Here is a 13698-nt window from a genome sequence, read left to right as displayed (position 1 = left end):
AACATCTCAGCAGCTCTGAGGTCATCTCTTGTCCCGACTGCTTATATAACGAAGCATTTCAAAGCCTCTACTGTTATATCAGAGTATAGATCAACACATAAATGAGAGGTAATGGCCTACAAGTCCTATTTCATAGAGGCTTCACCCTCCAAGAGCTCCTGGGGTTGATCCCTGCTGATTTAGAAACATAATCTGAGCATTTGTACGTGGGCTTCATTTCAGTCTACAACCGAGACACTTGCCTTTCTTTTTTTCTTCTGTTTGTGTCCAGATGGAATACTGATTTTCAGATGGGTAGAGGCAGAAATCAGAAATATCTCAAATCAAATAAAACCAAAGCTATATGCTTGGCTAGAGAGAAAATAGGCATTTTTGTAATCTAGGTGAACAACCCTCAAACCACTTGAATGCAGCACATATTGTGACTTCTCAGGTCAAAATTACGACCTCAAGGTCCATTTGAAAGCAGTGTGATTGCCTCTCTTTCCCATATTTCCTTTCTCAGTCTAAAAATGACGGCTTCCACTTCAAATTCAGAGATATCAGTATGACCTTGCCATATTTACTGCTGAAATCTGTATTCAGCAAACTAGCAAACATCAATAAACAACATCCGACAGTGAGCTTTTGGGGAGTTGGTGAGTGCTGGTGGTTTAGCTTAAGAGGGGAAGGTCAAGCTCCCCCTCTTGGCCCAGAGAGGCAGAGCTGTTGGCAGTGCCAGCCTCTGTTTAAGCCCCTCCCGGGATTTGGGGAGGTGGAGGCTCTTGGTTCAACAATCCAATGTGGACCTGCTGCACACCTCCTCCTGTGGGCTCCAGTTCTGTCTCCCAAGAGCAGTGATCCGTATCACACAGTCACAACAGTTCACCTCACTTCACTTTAAGTACAGGCTCCAGTGGGGATACTGGGTACAGAAAATGGAAAGTGTTCTGTGTTTTATATCCTTCTCTTTTATTAATCTCTCCATGGCAGCAAGGACCAAGCTGACTGTCCCTGGGTGTCTGTCCTTTCAAAGCACACCAGAGTAACAGACTTAACTCCTTTCTGTCAGCGTAGTGTCACTTTGTAAGTCAACCAGTTGCTCTTAGTTTTAAAATGTTAAAAATGTACTTTCTTTTGCCACAGCTGGCATCTGATGAGTCGACATTTGCTTAATTTGAACTTTTTATGATTAAATGAGTCTTAATTTTAATTCTGATTTGTACTAAAAAGGTGTAGAGTCAAAGTTTGAAATAGTTGGAGGCATTTTGCGTATTTATAGATGATAATTTTTGTGACTGAAAGTTTCCTATTTTCATTTTTTCTGCAGAGAAGATGTTACTTTTGACTCAGGTCAATGCTTGAATTGAAGGCAGATGAAGTTCAGCTAATCAGCAGGAGCGCTGACACTGAAATATTAACAGCACTGAAGCCTCTCTGTTACATCGGCTGGTGAATGGGCCTGGTTCACTGGAGTGGAAGGACCTGTATATGAGGGCAGCTAATACATTACTGGATCTCAGTGCTGCATTCGACATGGTGGACCACAACATATTATTAGACTGACTAGAAAACTGGGTGGGATTTTCTGGCTCAGTACTAAATTGGTTTGAATACTTCTTAGAGTGCAGGGACCACTTTGTGTCTATATGTATTTACACATCTGAGAAGACAAAAATGACCTGTGGAGTTCCCCAAGGCTCCATTGTGGGGCCTCTTCTATTCAACATCTACATGCCTCCACTGGCTCAGATTATGGAAAACAACAAAATATGTTACCACAAATATGCAGATGATACACACATTTACATAACTATATCACTAGCGAATTGTGGTCCATTACAAGCACTGAGTAAGTGCATTAAACAAATCAACGATTGGATGTGCCAGAATCTTCTTCAATTAAACAAAGACAAAACTGAAGTAACCATCCAGACTTCTCAGGTCATCAGGGACAGGTCTACTTTCTGTCCCCAGAGTCAAAACTGAACATTGAGAGGCAGCCTTCAATTTTTATGGTCCACATATCCGGAACAAACTCCCAGAAAACTGCAGGTCTGCTGCAACTCTCACTTCTTTTAAATCAAGGCTGAAGACTTTTCAGTTTGCTGCTGCCTTTTATTAAATCTAATAATCATTCATTTCTTACACTGCACTTTTATTGTTGTATTTAATCTGTTTTATTCTATTTTAGCTTGTTTTTATTTTCTATTCTTTTAGCTTTTTAATGACTGTTTTTAATTGTATTTAAGTGTTCTTTTATGGTGTGTTTCTTTCGCACTTTATCTCAATGCTTTTAATGTTTTATGTGAAGCACATTGAATTGCCTTGTTGCTGAAATGTGCTATATAAATAAACTTGCCTTCCCTTGCCTTGCTCCCCCCCCACCATCTCTTTTTACTCATTACCACACAGACTCTGGACCGCCATGTACATGAGGTGTAGCCACTTTAATCTGTCTCCATCTGAGAGCCACAGGCTGTCTCTGCTGCTACAACAAGCATATTTAACATGATGGGAAACTAGAAATGCAGCTGTATGAGCTGTAGCTGTCACACACACACCTGACAGCAGAATAAACACTCACCACAAACAGCAGACATTATCTGTACACACACATCTACGCACCAACATTAACAGTCACAAACACACAGATAAAAGTCAGATAGATGTATTATATTTCTTTTTCTTTTGCCACATTATTTATTGTATTTGTACAACAAATGTAGTAGTTAATTTGAAGGTTTAATTTTCTTAAAAGCAAAACAAATATCACTCAGACCACACTGGAAAGAACTCTGGCCCTCAGGGAACAGCAGCCACATTGATGTTGTTGTGTCTGACAGCTTAATAAAATCCGTGAACAGGGTGAAAAGTGGCTGCACCTAATTAAGCAAAATCCTAATTGGGAGCATTTTAACCCCTCATTTAAAATTTACGGGGATGTCATTAACTTTTAATAACTTTTCTGCCCTGAGCTCTCATAGTTTCTGACTCTGATTATGAAGCCCAACCACGAGCTCCACATCTTAAAGCTATTGCTTTAGTCCTAGCAGCTTCAGTTAATTTAGTATAAAATGGTGAGCATTACAGTCAGTCTGTCATATGTTGGAATTATCAGAGTCAATAAATGTCTAATGACAATTCCCTTTAAATGGGACATATCATGCACATATCCAGGTCTATATTTTTAATCTGGGGCTCTACTGGAATATCTTGACGTGATTTATAGTTAAAAAAATCTTTATTTATCTTACAGTGGCTCTTTATGCAGCCCCTAAGTTCAGCCTCTGTCTGAAACAGTCTGTTAAAGCTCCTGTCTCTTTGAGGCCACTCTATTCTGACCAGGAAGCTACGTCACAGCCGATTTCAGTCCTCTCAGGAGGCTCTAACAAACTATGCAACAAACTATAATAGCAGGATTTCACTATGTTTTCTCGTTCTTTATTCGAAATGTCAACTTCTCAAATACATTTGAGCTGAAATCTGAGATTGGACAGTATGAACGACACATGGAAAAATCTTATCAACAAAGGCTACGGAACGGATGGACGTTTATGGGCATGTGTGACAATCTGACGTCGGCAAAGCAGAAAAAAACATTGCAAACGAAACGTTCAGACGCTCTGGCTTCAGAGCAGGCTGCCCACCCGGCTCTGGCAGATTCACAGGTCAGAGTTCACCTTTGTTCAACTACGAGTGGTGGGATGTGCTCTTTTTTCAAATTGATAGAAACACTGCTGCACTGTTTGGAAATGGAGAAGTTATTATTTTCTTGTGTTTCATCACCATTTTTAGTACATTATCACACCAAACCACAAACTGGTGAGAGCACAGTGGAAACCCTGCACATGCCCTACGCTCAGGCTTTAGATAATGCAGACCACATTTCTCTTTGTATCCGTAGGTTAAAAAAGTGCCACTGTCAAGCTTTTACTTTGAAAGTCAAGGGAGAGCTTTTCTCTTCCAGGTCCAATTGAACAGATTATTTTCTGCTTTCAGTTTGAGTTTGCACTCAGGCGATTCAGACAGCCAAAAGTGAGAGCGAGCAGCTTTGATAATTACGAGCGAGAGAATCCTTATCGTTGGCTCAAATGTAGTTACACAATTCCTCTTGCATGCTCAAACCATCTGTTCTGTCTTCACTTGTGCACGAATCTAATTATGCTCTTAACAATCTTGTGTGTGCCTGTGTTACAGCTAGGGATTCACAAACATGTATGCATGCATGGGAATTTTTATGAGAAAAAGAGGCAGATGCACAAACATTTAGAGTGACATGGCCTGAATCAACCCCTCATACTAAAGCCCCATTCGGAGGGGATTTATTACTCTATGGGAGGTGGGGTGATTGTAATCCAGTCTGGTGCGTATGTGGGTAATTCTTCACCCTCATAATAACCCAATAATTACAGCTGCAATGACCTACTGTATTACAGTGAACTCATTGCTCCTCCTGTGATATAAATCCCATCTGGAGTGACACTATTATATTTTGAAGTGGATCTTTCAGTGCTTTTCGCTCAAAGAGCTGCTTGTCATTCTACTACAAAAATGATTTGTGCTAATCTGAAAGATGGAAACATGTTAACACCAACATATAGACCTAGTCGGGAACCAATATGAAAACAGAACAAAAAAAACCCACCATGAGAGCAAAACCCCATCAAAGCTCATCAAATGGTTGTAATGCCAGCTTCAGGTAGGTACTTATATTTTCACTCGAAAATATCGTTTTTAGCCGATATTTTGACACCGTTAAAAGTATGCCAATTAGCTATTAGCAGCTCCTGTTTGCAATGTAGCCAAAACTGTCACAGGATTACTTTGATACTGAAGACAACTTAAAAAGACGATGAAGTTGTTTTTTCTTTTTTCCTGATTCTGTGATTCTGTGTATATACAGTTTGCCTTGACACATCCGTGTATTTGTACGGTTATTGTGTTCGTGTGTGTGTGCTCCAATTACACCACTTGATAAACTGTTGACCCGTGCTAATGCAGATTCTTTCAAAGAGACATTTGTAGAGCAGGGAGCTCTCATGTTGGACACATTTTCATAATAGCTCAAATCATGAGCAGAGAGCATGGCCCTGGATGGAGAAAATGCACATGAGTTTATGGTCTAACAACCTGCAGCTGCATAAAGAGGATCTGATGAGTTGACACTCTGCTGCTTTAATTTCCACAAAAGGGATTCTGTTTGTATTTGTGGTTAATGGGGACGTGTCAGGAAGTTTTAAACCTTTTAGTGGAGACTTAGTTATGCTAATACACAGATTTGGCCACTGTAGCAATCCCAGTGTATGCTACATATTTGCAGAATTAATGCAAATATGTAGCATTTTTTTTTTTTTTTTGAAAAAGAACTTAATATTTGGCTTTAGGCTTTAGGCTGAAAGATTTTCTTAGCTATCAAGCTTGGGGCATGCCTCAGACAAAACTACAGGTCCACTGCAAGGAATGTTTTGGACTACATTTCAGAGAGCGGTCATGACATACTGTATTTACTGTAAGCTTGTTCCTGAACCAGTGGAAAATTGTGCTCCCAAATCATCCCACTGGTTCGGCAGGCTGTTGAAAGTCATGAGGAAAAACATCCCAAAGAAGAACAAAGTTATGTCTGTATGCAGAGAGAATAAAAGCGATTCCTGTGTGTAGTTGTAGGACACTCTTTTTGTTTTGCTGCAGTGAGGACAGATATCAGAGGGATGTAATGTTTTGCTGAGAGACATTTGGCAGAATGGAAGTGCACCAATTTATGAATTTTACATAAATATGTATTTTTAAAAACTGCATAGCAGGGCTTTTTTTTTCCCCCTAATGAAATATGTTTCAGGGGCATTTTGGATCATTTCCAGGGCATTTTTTTCAAATGATGGGAAATACATTGGTTCAATGTACATTGGTATATTGTTGCATGATGGACAATATTCAAAGAGTCTTATTAAAAAAAGTGAAGGGAGCAGCTGAACATTTAATGGGTAAAAATACTCACACAGTTACAATCCCAGATACAGATTATAACTGTGTGACTATTTTAACTTTATACACAGTAAACACAACGTTACATAGCAGCGTCATAGTCCAGCATCTCAACAACATTGCTGATTTCCTGGCATGTTATATATGGCACTCTATGGTTTAAAATAGCATGTGCTATGACAGATTTAGTAGCTATTTTAGGCACAGGACAGACCAGGAGAGGGTCAGCGTCTGTCCAGATTTCTAACGGCAGGGTTTCTGCACAATTCTCAACTTCAAACTTAATGACCTTTAAGACATTTTTAATACCTATACAAGGAAAAAAAAAAATTCCACTGCAAAAAAGTTAAACTATAATACAGTAAACAATGTTGTTGTGTTTTGTAAGTTCATAAGGGATACACTGCCACCGATATGAAGACTCTTTACCGATATAGAAACCATTATATTTAAAAAAGAAAACAGGCCTATATCTATCAATACCGATAGTTTGTTGTTTATGCCTATGTTTGTCAGTTTCTCTTTCATCTACCTTAACATTTCAAGGAACACAATCTTGGGACCCATCGGCTATTGGTCTGATGATTTAGGCTCTGGGGACAACAGCTAATATTTCTGTTGTAGCCAGCAGATATGCGGATAATGGATAACGTATATCTGAGCCAAGACTTCCTCTTTGGTGAGCTGGTCATTGTTTACAGTCTGATTATCAACTTTTTGTAGGTGTTTTAGGTCCAGGCGACATTTTGGTTAATCTCTATAAACAGATATCTGCATATGAATGCAGATAAATAAAAAGAAAGCTAAATTCTTGTCAGACAATAGCCAGTGGGTTACGAGATTGCGTTTTGCTTACCTGCATGCAACCAAAGCCTGCTGAAACGTGATTGGTCAATACCACTCAGACTACAAACAGAAACCAGAGGGCTTCCAATACCAAAGTCTTGTCCTGGTGCCTACAGATTCTCCATTCATATGCAGATATCTGTTCATAGATAATATAAGGACCACAATTTCAATAAGGCTACGCAACCTCCAAGTGATGTAACTACCACTAGTGCTGCATTTAGACTTTATGGTTTACATTGTTTACACCTCCACAATCAAACATTTGACTCAAACAACGAATAGGGGTGATAGTGAATTTGAAATTATTTCCAAAAGATGTTAAGCTAATTTCAAAAGATGATGACAATAGCTGTGTTTCCATTAACCTATTTTTATGCGCAGTTTGAAGTATTGCATTAAAAAAGCTAAATGGAAACGCCAAAATTTGGAAAAAGTTTTGTTGCTCGCTTGAGGTGGATTTTCTGGGTAAACAAACTCCACTACATAATGACCCTACGTGTATAGGTGCAGGTCTGTTATTCTTTGACATGTAAACTCTGGTAGCTTTGCAGGAGGGTTAGACTTTGTTGTTTTTATTTTTGCAGTGCACTGCTGTTTGGACTCTCTCGCTTCGTGTAGTTGTTGGATAACTGACAACATGTTTGCAGGTGTTTGTCACATAGAATGATGTCGGTTTATTCCGGGTCTGGAATGGAATATAATATTCATAAGTATGTTCTCACTAGTTTATAATCACCTGAAAATAAAAATTGTTGTGTTTTCGTTAGCTTAGAACGAGCCCTTTATATCTACATAGAGAGCAGGTCCTTGTCCACAGAGCCCGCCATGTTTCACCGCCATGTTTCTACGGTAGCCCAGAACAGACAAATCAAACCCTGGTTCTAGAGACGGCCTTTCACGTTTTTTTGTGAGTTTCGCCACTGTAGGTTCTCCTCCACACTCTTGGAAGGGGAGGGAGAGGGGAGGAGTATTCAGCTGATTGCAACCTCAGCGCTAGATGTGTACACACTGGTCCTTTAAGACATTTTTAGACCTTAAATTACCAAAAAATATTTTATATAAATATTTTAAACACAGAATTCATAGATTCACATCCACCCACCCACCCACCCACCCACACACACAAACACCACTCTCCCTGGTGTCCACTGCTTGTCCATATTCATTATTCATTATTCGTACTCATCTCTGTAATTGCAGTTCGTGTAAATATTTAATCTTTTCAAACTCTTTTCTAATCTCACCCACCATCAACTTTCCTCTTTCTCCTCCTCACTCAAACTCCTTCAGTTTAGCTGCTATGAATCCAAAGATAAATCTATAAGCATCTGCTGATCTAACGTACATTCATGAATTTTTACTGACTCATTAACTCACAAGTTAATTCAAGTCACATTTATTTATAGAGCAACTTGCGTTTTAAAAAAACGCAAGTTGACCAAAGTGCTGTACAGAATAAAATCAGGTAATAAAAACAGAATGAAAGACCAAAAACAAAACAACCACATAACATATAGCACTAATCAACGAACATAGTTAAATGAGAACCATTTCAAGTGGATCCATACACTAAAGAATAAAAGTGCATTTTGAGCCTGGACTTGAAATCAATGGAAGGGACAGATCTGATAGAGAGGGGGATGCTGCTCCACAGTCTAGGGGCTGTAAGAGCAAAGGCACGGTCCCCCTCAAGCATAAGATTTGTTCGCAGGACAGCCAGGAGCCCCAGGTTAGATGACCTGAAAGTCCTGGAGGTGGAATAAAGGGTTAAAAAGGTCAGAAATATAAGAGGCGGACTGCCCATTTAGGGCTTTAAAAACAAACAGTAGAACCTTGAAATCGATCCTGAACCGCACTTGAAGCCAGTGGGAAGAGGCCACATTAGGGTTACTATGGTCTCTCTTCCGGGCAGTACTCTTACAGTAGTCTGAGTGGGAGGAAATGAAGGCGTGGATGACTTTTTCAAGGTCTTTGAATGAGAGGAAAGACTTGATTTTAGCAATAATGAGGAGCTAAAAAAGCTAGCTTTTACTACTGCATTGATCTGCTTGTCAAACTTTAGGGCGGAGTCAAATATCACCTCGAGGTTTTTAACATGGGGGTTGACAAAGGTGTTACAGGTTACCTGGTAGGGATGTGCAGAGGGTCCAGTATTTGTATTTGTATCTGTATTTGTTGAGGCAGCAAAATTATTTGTATTTGTATTCGAATAAAAGTGGAAAGAGGCTTAAAAATCCTGTGTTTGTTTTTATTAGTTAGTTTTAGAAAATTAAAGTGTTACAATAAGTGTTCATGAAGTGATCATGAAGTGGGAGCACTTCATTTGTGTCTTTAGTTCAGCTTTATCTCTGGGGAACACACCCAACTCCGGGAATGATGTCCAAATTAGGAAATGTGCATCATGTAGCAGGTGGATGTGACTCCCCTTGTTGAGACCTGCTGATAGACGTAACAGTGGAGCAGAGGAGAGACACTGAGATAGTGATGTAACTGACCTGTGCGCTGTTATTTAACATGTTTTTTTTCTTCTCAAAAACAAATAATTTTTAAAATATTTGTATGAAACAAATATTTGTAAAAAACCCACTATTTGTGCTTTGCCGAATAACATATTTGTGTTCGGGCACACTCCTATTACCTAGGCTGTTGGAAATTGTTTGGTGGAGTCAGAGGGACCAAATAGGACAATTTAAGTCTTGCTCTCGTTTAACTGCAAGAAATTTTGTGCAATCCAACACTTGATGTCCTCAAGGCAGTTCACAAGGCTGAATAGATTGCACTGGTCGTTTGGTTTCAGGGGGATATACAGCTGTGTGTCGTCTGCATACCAATGAAAGGAAATGTACTGGTTTGACCAAGGGGAAGCATGTAAATAGAGACCAGGATGGGACCTAGGATAGAACCCTGTGGGACACCGCAGGAGAGACTAGCTAGGGGAGAGGAAAAATTGCCTATGTTGACAGAGAAGCTTCTGTTGCTGAGGTAGGATGTGAACCAATTTAAGGCAGTGCCAATAACACCAACTCCATACTGGAGACAGTTGATTAAAATGTTATGGTCTACTGTATCAAACGCTGCGCTGAGGTCGAGTAGAATCAGGGCGACACAGTCACTGGAGTGCTAAAGTGGGGATGAGAAGCCACAATGGTGCAGGTATAGGGAGCAGCTATGAGGGCATCAGAGAACTTATTGCCAGTCGAAGAGTTAATGATGCGAGAGCAGTGAGCAGTGAGATGAGGATTAGCTGGAGAAGAAGGCAGAGAGGCATCAAATAAAATTGCGCTATGATCTGACAGACAAGCATCAACTATTTCCATATTATGAGTGAGAAAACCAAATATAAAACTAGGTTGAGTGTGTACTCTAGCTTGTTAATAGGACCAGTATGGAGCTGTGTAAGGTTAAAATATTCAACCAGATGCATGAAATCAGTCACAAGGGGTTTAGAGGGACAAATTACCCAGAATCAGGACTTTGTCAACATTGGGCATGGTATTTGAGAGCAGGTCAGAAAATTATGGGATAAAGTCTTTATCCCTGTTGGCATACAATAGGCAAGTGCAATTAAGTGGAGATTTGCCAGGACTTTAATTAATTGCACCTTGAAACTAGAGAAATGCAGTTAAATTGTTTTTTTGAACACAACGGCAAGACCCCCACCTCATCCGGAGGATCTAGGCGTCTAGGCAGAGTTCAATAAGTGGAGCAAGCTCATCAACTTTAAGCCAAGTTTCTGTCCGCAGGGAGAAGTCCAAGCCATGGGTGATGAAAAAGTCATTTAGAAAAAACGTCTTATTTGATAGAGATTTCACATTGATCAGAGCTTTTTTGGCCCGAGGCAGGAGCAGATACGGTTGGGAGAGCAGAGGGGACATAGATCTAATTGTTTGCATTTCCTTTTCTGGGGGACGGAATGTATTGCTGTAATTAATTCTTACAGGAGGGACGAGTCCAGTATTGACAGGGATAGCAGAGGTTGTATTGAGACTACCACACAGGTAGGGGGAGCTAGAGGGGGCAATAACTATGGATGGTTGCATAGACGAAGAACTGATGTCCAGTGAGGAGCGAGTAACCTGAGCAGGGACATGTGGTGGTAATTACAAACAGTCATGCACGTTGTGAGGACTGGACCACATGCTGAATATTTGCCAACAGCATTTGGCTAGCCTGCCTGTTGGGATAAATTCTGTCTCTTTTGAAGAGCAAAGCATGATCCCAGAACAAGTTAAAATTGTCAATAAAATCCATGTTTGTGGACTGGAGCCAGGTGGCGTGCAGGCAGAGAAAGCGGCTAAAGCGCTCAGCTCCGTGTCCAAAGGAGGGTATGGGGCCACAAATAAAAACAGACTTACCAGTGTCCTTAAAATGTTAAAAAGGAGATTAAAATCATGTTTGGTGTGCGAGCTACCTGGACTGGACAATAGTCAGGTTGGAGGGCCCGCACAGGTGGGCAGGAGCGAACTCCTGGGTGGGTCGGCCCAGTGCTGGTGTGCATCGAAGGTAGAAAGAGTGGCGGAAGAGGCAGAGACCAGTTGTGACAACAACACAATCGTTAAGATGGAAAACTTAAAAACAAGGTAAAAGTATTCCCTGATGGGTGAGAGTGGCGTTCTCAGATGTGTGCTCTTGCAGAATACAAGTCCTTAAAACAGCTTAAAATTTGCATCCAATTATTAAAATCCTTATCCAGTCAAAAGATAAGGCTAAAACAACCATTATCTAAAATTGTATTAAAATGAACATGGCCTAAAACTGGATTAAAACTAGATAAAAAGTCAATTCATGACAGAGCCTCTGACAGGGAGTGGCAGTGTTCTCAGTGGCATTGATCCATCGCTGGTAGAACTACACACTCAGGATTCCAATTAAGAAAATAGTTTCAGTGGACTGGTTTCTGCATTTTTTCACATTCATGTCCTGTGTCCCACTGCTCTGGATTCATTCAGGAGATAACAAAATATTCCACAGTTGCATACTTTAATAACACTTTGAGGAGTGCATTTCTACCAGCTGCACAGAACCAGTTTTCAGCAGCAAATAAATCTGTGTGAAGGTTCATCTTTGTTGAATTTGTTTTGACACAGCTGACCTTAGAGGGTGACTACTCTGATCTGGAATATATCCTTTTACAGGGATTTTACACCAGACACAAGACAAGACATGAATACAAACTCATGGAATGAATGTGAGTGATTTGAACTGCTGACTATTGAGATTATAGTTCACTAAGTACACCAGAATTAAAAAAAAGACTTGTGGCGTAAAAGAACGCAGGCTATAAGCGCTGATGTAGATGGAAGTGTATCTGCTTGTTTGAGATGGGTGACAGATGTCAAACTTGCTTCAAAATAAAGCTGCGGGTGTGTATTGCACCATGGTTTATTCAGTTATTCAGTTATATACAGTTTTTTTCTTCTAAAATGTGTTTTATTTTTTATTGGTGAACTAGCTGCCTAGCGTCTGGTACTGCTTACACTTGTAACCTTGTCTGTGTTAACTTAACTGGGGAAAAAATGTTGGTTAGCATCTTTTAATATTCTTAAGTAATCAGACTCTGACAAATCAGCTGCAGGAAAAGTGTGTTTTTCACAAAAATCAGTTTTGCTCCAAACTTTTTCTGTGCTTTTGAATCTATGCTTGTGTGCTCTCTGATCTGAATCTGCAGAATGAGATTTAAGTTCTGTTGTGTTTGCTTTTGTGCTTTTGTATCATGAAAAGGATGAGTTATTCTTGGAGGTTGCTCATTTTTATTTTCAAAGTGCTGACTGATGAATTGTGAATCTTGTTGTGAGTTTTCATAACTGGATTTATGCTGAAATATGTATGACTTTTTATGAAGTTATAAAAATGAATTACAAAATACATTTGAGAGCGTCCCTATAGCTGAATAGCTAAGGCACATACAACACAATCACATCCTTGATTTAAATTCTGATGGGCACCTTTGTTGCATGTCATACCCATCTCTCTCCCCACATTTTCTGACTGCCTCTATACTATCAACTCTCCAATAAAGGCTAAATCCCCAAAAATAATCTTAAAAAAAGCTTAGAAACTGTTACTATCCTCAATTGCAACTGAAGGGAAACCCATGTGACCAATGCCAAGAAGCATGAGACAGCAACCTCTGTACTATCAATAGTCACCAGAGGAAAGGGAGTGTTATCATGTCTTGCTTTAATTTACATTTGATTTCTGCCCTCTCTGACACATTTTAAATGTTTATTTCTATTCCTCAATCTTCACGTAGATGCATTAAAAACATTACAACGTGAGTGCAGCGCTGTGCCAGAACACATGGGCTCACCATGAGAGAGAGCCACTCTCTGAATTTATGTAGATCACATATTAAAGCCCCACTGTGAAGCAGACCTCATGTATTATTCACAGCAACAGCCATGCATGTGTGTTTGTATGTACTATGTGTGTACGCTATTATATGTGTGTTGTACTCTCTTGTATCTTGTATCTGACTCATCACAGGCACAGTGGATTACTAAGCAGAGAGAGAAAGAGACAGAGTGTAGAGAAGACAGGGTATAACAGACAGGGAGTGTAAGAAATAATAAAAATGAAAGCCAGAGGGGGGAACTCATCTCACAGGGATTTGGACAGACAGCAGTACTGCAGATGGGGATGGACAGTCATGGACTGGTCGATGCATTTGACCAGTTCATAAAACCTCATTTAACACCTTGTGTTTGTGTCATCTTCTAGAGCAAAATTCCTGGGGCACAAAGGCAGTGAAATGATCTTTTATACTTTTTGGTTGTTGGGTAAAAAAATAACCTTCAAAACCTGCGAAGGTGGTGTGATGGATATAAAAATGCAAAAAAGAAAAAAGTGCCCAAAAGCGATGTGAAATGGGAAGCGACAAAATAT

The 13698-nt window shown here is 39.9% G+C and overlaps 1 protein-coding gene across 3 annotated transcripts in view; it reads right to left on the bottom strand.

Annotated features, from left to right (window-relative positions):
• The window catches only part of sgcd (sarcoglycan, delta (dystrophin-associated glycoprotein)), a 326697-nt gene that overhangs the window by 138053 nt on the left and 174946 nt on the right, over window positions 1–13698 (bottom strand). The gene's annotated exons all lie outside the window — the stretch shown is intronic.

Source organism: Thunnus maccoyii, chromosome 13 (genome assembly GCF_910596095.1).
Source record: "Thunnus maccoyii chromosome 13, fThuMac1.1, whole genome shotgun sequence".
Taxonomy (NCBI): domain Eukaryota; kingdom Metazoa; phylum Chordata; class Actinopteri; order Scombriformes; family Scombridae; genus Thunnus; species Thunnus maccoyii.
The sequence above is the reverse complement of the archived record's forward strand: the minus strand, read 5'-3'. Positions and strand labels throughout refer to the sequence as shown.